The sequence below is a fragment of the Melopsittacus undulatus genome, unplaced genomic scaffold (genome assembly GCF_012275295.1).
Source record: "Melopsittacus undulatus isolate bMelUnd1 unplaced genomic scaffold, bMelUnd1.mat.Z mat_scaffold_97_arrow_ctg1, whole genome shotgun sequence".
Taxonomy (NCBI): domain Eukaryota; kingdom Metazoa; phylum Chordata; class Aves; order Psittaciformes; family Psittaculidae; genus Melopsittacus; species Melopsittacus undulatus.
In genome coordinates, this window is record NW_022994744.1 from 159,036 (window position 1) to 167,203 (window position 8,168).

The window sequence follows — 8,168 nt, forward strand, 5'->3', positions numbered from 1 at the left end:
ACCCACTTTCCGACATTAGGGTTAGGGCGCACTCTTCCCGACATTAGGGTTAGGGTGCACTCTTTCCGACATAAGGGTTAGGGTGCACTCAATCTGACATTATGGCTGGGGTGCACTCTTCCCGACATTAGGGTTAGGGTGCACTCTTCCCGACATTACGGTTAGGGTACCCACTTTCCGATATTAGGGTTAGGGTGCACTCAATCTGACATTATGGCTGGGGTGCACTCTTCCCGACATTAGGGTTAGGGTACCCACTTTCCGACATTAGGGTTAGGGTGCACTCTTCCCGACATTAGGGTTAGGGTACCCACTTTCAGACATTAGGGTTAGGGTGCACTCTTCCCGACATTAGGGTTAGGGTACCCACTTTCCGACATTAGGGTTAGGGTGCACTCTTCCCGACATTAGGGTTAGGGTACCCACTTTCCGACATTAGGGTTAGGGTGCACTCTTCCCGACATTAGGGTTAGGGTACCCACTTTCCGACATTAGGGTTAGGGTGCACTCTTCCCGACATTAGGGTTAGGGTACCCACTTTCCGACATTAGGGTTAGGGTGCACTCTTCCCGACATTAGGGTTAGGGTGCACTCAATCTGACATTATGGCTGGGGTGCACTCTTCCGGACATTACGGTTAGGGTACCCACTTTCCGACATTAGGGTTAGGGTGCACTCTTCCCGACATTAGGGTTAGGGTACCCACTTTCCGACATTAGGGTTAGGGTGCACTCTTCCCGACATTAGGGTTAGGGTACCCACTTTCCGACATTAGGGTTAGGGTGCACTCTTCCCGACATTAGGGTTAGGGTGCACTCAATCTGACATTATGGCTGGGGTGCACTCTTCCCAACATTAGGGTTAGGGTACCCACTTTCCGACATTAGGGTTAGGGTGCACTCTTCCCGACATTAGGGTTAGGGTACCCACTTTCCGACATTAGGGTTAGGGTGCACTCTTCCCGACATTAGGGTTAGGGTGCACTCAATCTGACATTATGGCTGGGTTGCACTCTTCCCGACATTAGGGTTAGGGTACCCACTTTCCGACATTAGGGTTAGGGTGCACTCTTCCCGACATTAGGGTTAGGGTACCCACTTTCCAACATTAGGGTTAGGGTGCACTCTTCCCGACATTAGGGTTAGGGTGCACTCAATCTGACATTATGGCTGGGGTGCACTCTTTCCAACATTAGGGTTAGGGTACCCACTTTCCGACATTAGGGTTAGGGTGCACTCTTCCCGACATTAGGGTTAGGGTACCCACTTTCCGACATTAGGGTTAGGGTGCACTCTTCCCGACATTAGGGTTAGGGTACCCACTTTCCGACATTAGGGTTAGGGTGCACTCTTCCCGACATTAGGGTTAGGGTGCACTCAATCTGACATTATGGCTGGGGTGCACTCTTTCCAACATTAGGGTTAGGGTACCCACTTTCCGACATTAGGGTTAGGGTGCACTCTTCCCGACATTAGGGTTAGGGTACCCACTTTCCGACATTAGGGTTAGGGTGCACTCTTCCCGACATTAGGGTTAGGGTGCACTCTTCCCGACATTAGGGTTAGGGTGCACTCAATCTGACATTATGGCTGGGGTGCACTCTTCCCGACATTAGGGTTAGGGTGCACTCTTCCCGACATTAGGGTTAGGGTACCCACTTTCCGACATTAGGGTTAGGGTGCACTCTTCCCGACATTAGGGTTAGGGTGCACTCAATCTGACATTATGGCTGGAGTGCTCTCTTCCCGACATTAGGGTTAGGGTACCCACTTTCCGACATTAGGGTTAGGGTGCACTCTTCCCGAGATTAGGGTTAGGGTACCCACTTTCCGACATTAGGGTTAGGGTGCACTCTTCCCGACATTAGGGTTAGGGTGCACTCTTCCCGACATTAGGGTTAGGGTGCACTCAATCTGACATTATGGCTGGGGTGCACTCTTCCCAACATTAGGGTTAGGGTACTCACTTTCCGACATTAGGGTTAGGGTGCACTCTTCCCGACATTAGGGTTAGGGTACCCACTTTCCGACATTAGGGTTAGGGTGCACTCTTCCCGACATTAGCGTTAGGGTGCACTCAGTCTGACATTATGGCTGGGGTGCACTCTTCCCGACATTAGGGTTAGGGTACCCACTTTCCGACATTAGGGTTAGGGTGCACTCTTCCCGACATTAGGGTTAGGGTACCCACTTTCCGACATTTGGGTTAGGGTACCCACTTTCCGACATAAGGGTTAGGGTGCACTCTTCCCGACATTAGGGTTAGGGTACCCACTTTCCGACATTAGGGTTAGGGTGCACTCTTCCCGACATTAGGGTTAGGGTGCACTCAATCTGACATAATGGCTGGGGTGCACTCTTCCCAACATTAGGGTTAGGGTACCCACTTTCCGACATTAGGGTTAGGGTGCACTCTTCCCGACATTAGGGTTAGGGTACCCACTTTCCGACATTAGGGTTAGGGTGCACTCTTCCCGACATTAGGGTTAGGGTGCACTCAATCTGACATTATGGCTGGGGTGCACTCTTCCCGACATTAGGGTTAGGGTACCCACTTTCCGACATTAGGGTTAGGGTGCACTCTTCCCGACATTAGGGTTAGGGTACCCACTTTCCGACATTAGGGTTAGGGTGCACTCTTCCCGACATTAGGGTTAGGGTGCACTCAATCTGACATTATGGCTGGGGTGCACTCTTCCCAACATTAGGGTTAGGGTACCCACTTTCCGACATTAGGGTTAGGGTGCACTCTTCCCGACATTAGGGTTAGGGTACCCACTTTCCGACATTAGGGTTAGGGTGCACTCTTCCCGACATTAGGGTTAGGGTACCCACTTTCCGACATTAGGGTTAGGGTGCACTCTTCCCGACATTAGTGTTAGGGTACCCACTTTCCGACATTAGGGTTAGGGTGCACTCTTCCCGACATTAGGGTTAGGGTGCACTCAATCTGACATTATGGCTGGGGTGCACTCTTCCCAACATTAGGGTTAGGGTACCCACTTTCCGACATTAGGGTTAGGGTGCACTCTTCCCGACATTAGGGTTAGGGTACCCACTTTCCGACATTAGGGTTAGGGTGCACTCTTCCCGACATTAGGGTTAGGGTGCACTCAATCTGACATTATGGCTGGGGTGCACTCTTCCCAACATTAGGGTTAGGGTACCCACTTTCCGACATTAGGGTTAGGGTGCACTCTTCCCGACATTAGGGTTAGGGTACCCACTTTCCGACATTAGGGTTAGGGTGCACTCTTCCCGACATTAGGGTTAGGGTACCCACTTTCCGACATTAGGGTTAGGGTGCACTCCTCCCGACATTAGGGTTAGGGTACCCACTTTCCGACATTAGGGTTAGGGTGCACTCTTCCCGACATTAGCGTTAGGGTGCACTCAATCTGACATTATGGCTGGGGTGCACTCTTCCCGACATTAGGGTTAGGGTACCCACTTTCCGACATTAGGGTTAGGGTGCACTCTTCCCGACATTAGGGTTAGGGTGCACTCAATCTGACATTATGGCTGGGGTGCACTCTTCCCGACATTAGGGTTAGGGTACCCACATTCCGACATTAGGGTTAGGGTGCACTCTTCCCGACATTAGAGTTAGGGTACCCACTTTCCGACATTAGGGTTAGGGTGCACTCTTCCCGACATTAGGGTTAGGGTACCCACTTTCCGACATTAGGGTTAGGGTGCACTCTTCCCGACATTAGGGTTAGGGTGCACTCTTCCCGACATTAGGGTTAGGGTGCACTCAATCTGACATTATGGCTGGGGTGCACTCTTCCCAACATTAGGGTTAGGGTACCCACTTTCCGACATTAGGGTTAGGGTGCACTCTTCCCGACATTAGGGTTAGGGTACCCACTTTCCGACATTAGGGTTAGGGTGCACTCTTCCCGACATTAGGGTTAGGGTGCACTCAATCTGACATTATGGCTGGGGTGCACTCTTCCCGACATTAGGGTTAGGGTACCCACTTTCCGACATTAGGGTTAGGGTGCACTCTTCCCGACATTAGGGTTAGGGTACCCACTTTCCGACATTAGGGTTAGGGTGCACTCTTCCCGACATTAGGGTTAGGGTGCACTCTTCCCGACATTAGGGTTAGGGTGCACTCAATCTGACATTATGGCTGGGGTGCACTCTTCCCGACATTAGGGTTAGGGTACCCACTTTCCGACATTAGGGTTAGGGTGCACTCTTCCCGACATTAGGGTTAGGGTGCACTCTTCCCGACATTAGGGTTAGGGTACCCACTTTCCGACATTAGGGTTAGGGTGCACTCTTCCCGACATTAGCGTTAGGGTGCACTCAGTCTGACATTATGGCTGGGGTGCACTCTTCCCGACATTAGGGTTAGGGTACCCACTTTCCGACATTAGGGTTAGGGTGCACTCTTCCCGACATTAGGGTTAGGGTACCCACTTTCCGACATTTGGGTTAGGGTACCCACTTTCCGACATAAGGGTTAGGGTGCACTCTTCCCGACATTAGGGTTAGGGTGCACTCAATCTGACATTATGGCTGGGGTGCACTCTTCCCGACATTAGGGTTAGGGTACCCACTTTCCGACATTAGGGTTAGGGTGCACTCTTCCCGACATTAGGGTTAGGGTACCCACTTTCCGACATTAGGGTTAGGGTGCACTCTTCCCGACATTAGGGTTAGGGTACCCACTTTCCGACATTAGGGTTAGGGTGCACTCTTCCCGACATTAGGGTTAGGGTGCACTCAATCTGACATTATGGCTGGGGTGCACTCTTCCCGACATTAGGGTTAGGGTACCCACTTTCCGACATTAGGGTTAGGGTGCACTCTTCCCGACATTAGGGTTAGGGTACCCACTTTCCGACATTAGGGTTAGGGTGCACTCTTCCCGACATTAGGGTTAGGGTGCACTCTTCCCGACATTAGGGTTAGGGTGCACTCAATCTGACATTATGGCTGGGGTGCACTCTTCCCAACATTAGGGTTAGGGTACCCACTTTCCGACATTAGGGTTAGGGTGCACTCTTCCCGAGATTAGGGTTAGGGTACCCACTTTCCGACATTAGGGTTAGGGTGCACTCTTCCCGACATTAGGGTTAGGGTGCACTCAATCTGACATTATGGCTGGGGTGCACTCTTCCCGACATTAGGGTTAGGGTACCCACTTTCCGACATTAGGGTTAGGGTGCACTCTTCCCGACATTAGGGTTAGGGTACCCACTTTCCGACATTAGGGTTAGGGTACCCACTTTCCGACATTAGGGTTAGGGTGCACTCTTCCCGACATTAGGGTTAGGGTGCACTCAATCTGACATTATGGCTGGGGTGCACTCTTCCCAACATTAGGGTTAGGGTACCCACTTTCCGACATTAGGGTTAGGGTGCACTCTTCCCGACATTAGGGTTAGGGTACCCACTTTCCGACATTAGGGTTAGGGTGCACTCTTCCCGACATTAGCGTTAGGGTGCACTCAATCTGACATTATGGCTGGGGTGCACTCTTCCCGACATTAGGGTTAGGGTACTCACTTTCCGACATTAGGGTTAGGGTGCACTCTTCCCGACATTAGGGTTAGGGTACCCACTTTCCGACATTAGGGTTAGGGTGCACTCTTCCCGACATTAGGGTTAGGGTGCACTCAATCTGACATTATGGCTGGGGTGCACTCTTCCCAACATTAGGGTTAGGGTACCCACTTTCCGACATTAGGGTTAGGGTGCACTCTTCCCGACATTAGGGTTAGGGTACCCACTTTCCGACATTAGGGTTAGGGTACCCACTTTCCGACATTAGGGTTAGGGTGCACTCTTCCCGACATTAGGGTTAGGGTGCACTCAATCTGACATTATGGCTGGGGTGCACTCTTCCCAACATTAGGGTTAGGGTACCCACTTTCCGACATTAGGGTTAGGGTGCACTCTTCCCGACATTAGGGTTAGGGTACCCACTTTCCGACATTAGGGTTAGGGTGCACTCTTCCCGACATTAGGGTTAGGGTACCCACTTTCCGACATTAGGGTTAGGGTGCACTCCTCCCGACATTAGGGTTAGGGTACCCACTTTCCGACATTAGGGTTAGGGTGCACTCTTCCCGACATTAGCGTTAGGGTGCACTCAATCTGACATTATGGCTGGGGTGCACTCTTCCCGACATTAGGGTTAGGGTACCCACTTTCCGACATTAGGGTTAGGGTGCACTCTTCCCGACATTAGGGTTAGGGTACCCACTTTCCGACATTAGGGTTAGGGTGCACTCAATCTGACATTATGGCTGGGGTGCACTCTTCCCGACATTAGGGTTAGGGTACCCACATTCCGACATTAGGGTTAGGGTGCACTCTTCCCGACATTAGAGTTAGGGTACCCACTTTCCGACATTAGGGTTAGGGTGCACTCTTCCCGACATTAGGGTTAGGGTACCCACTTTCCGACATTAGGGTTAGGGTGCACTCTTCCCGACATTAGGGTTAGGGTGCACTCTTCCCGACATTAGGGTTAGGGTGCACTCAATCTGACATTATGGCTGGGGTGCACTCTTCCCAACATTAGGGTTAGGGTACCCACTTTCCGACATTAGGGTTAGGGTGCACTCTTCCCGACATTAGGGTTAGGGTACCCACTTTCCGACATTAGGGTTAGGGTGCACTCTTCCCGACATTAGGGTTAGGGTGCACTCAATCTGACATTATGGCTGGGGTGCACTCTTCCCGACATTAGGGTTAGGGTACCCACTTTCCGACATTAGGGTTAGGGTGCACTCTTCCCGACATTAGGGTTAGGGTACCCACTTTCCGACATTAGGGTTAGGGTGCACTCTTCCCGACATTAGGGTTAGGGTGCACTCTTCCCGACATTAGGGTTAGGGTGCACTCAATCTGACATTATGGCTGGGGTGCACTCTTCCCAACATTAGGGTTAGGGTACCCACTTTCCGACATTAGGGTTAGGGTGCACTCTTCCCGACATTAGGGTTAGGGTGCACTCTTCCCGACATTAGGGTTAGGGTACCCACTTTCCGACATTAGGGTTAGGGTGCACTCTTCCCGACATTAGCGTTAGGGTGCACTCAGTCTGACATTATGGCTGGGGTGCACTCTTCCCGACATTAGGGTTAGGGTACCCACTTTCCGACATTAGGGTTAGGGTGCACTCTTCCCGACATTAGGGTTAGGGTACCCACTTTCCGACATTTGGGTTAGGGTACCCACTTTCCGACATAAGGGTTAGGGTGCACTCTTCCCGACATTAGGGTTAGGGTGCACTCAATCTGACATTATGGCTGGGGTGCACTCTTCCCGACATTAGGGTTAGGGTACCCACTTTCCGACATTAGGGTTAGGGTGCACTCTTCCCGACATTAGGGTTAGGGTACCCACTTTCCGACATTAGGGTTAGGGTGCACTCTTCCCGACATTAGGGTTAGGGTACCCACTTTCCGACATTAGGGTTAGGGTGCACTCTTCCCGACATTAGGGTTAGGGTGCACTCAATCTGACATTATGGCTGGGGTGCACTCTTCCCGACATTAGGGTTAGGGTACCCACTTTCCGACATTAGGGTTAGGGTGCACTCTTCCCGACATTAGGGTTAGGGTACCCACTTTCCGACATTAGGGTTAGGGTGCACTCTTCCCGACATTAGGGTTAGGGTGCACTCAATCTGACATTATGGCTGGGGTGCACTCTTCCCAACATTAGGGTTAGGGTACCCACTTTCCGACATTAGGGTTAGGGTGCACTCTTCCCGAGATTAGGGTTAGGGTACCCACTTTCCGACATTAGGGTTAGGGTGCACTCTTCCCGACATTAGGGTTAGGGTGCACTCAATCTGACATTATGGCTGGGGTGCACTCTTCCCGACATTAGGGTTAGGGTACCCACTTTCCGACATTAGGGTTAGGGTGCACTCTTCCCGACATTAGGGTTAGGGTACCCACTTTCCGACATTAGGGTTAGGGTACCCACTTTCCGACATTAGGGTTAGGGTGCACTCTTCCCGACATTAGGGTTAGGGTGCACTCAATCTGACATTATGGCTGGGGTGCACTCTTCCCAACATTAGGGTTAGGGTACCCACTTTCCGACATTAGGGTTAGGGTGCACTCTTCCCGACATTAGGGTTAGGGTACCCACTTTCCGACATTAGGGTTAGGGTGCACTCTTCCCGACATTAGG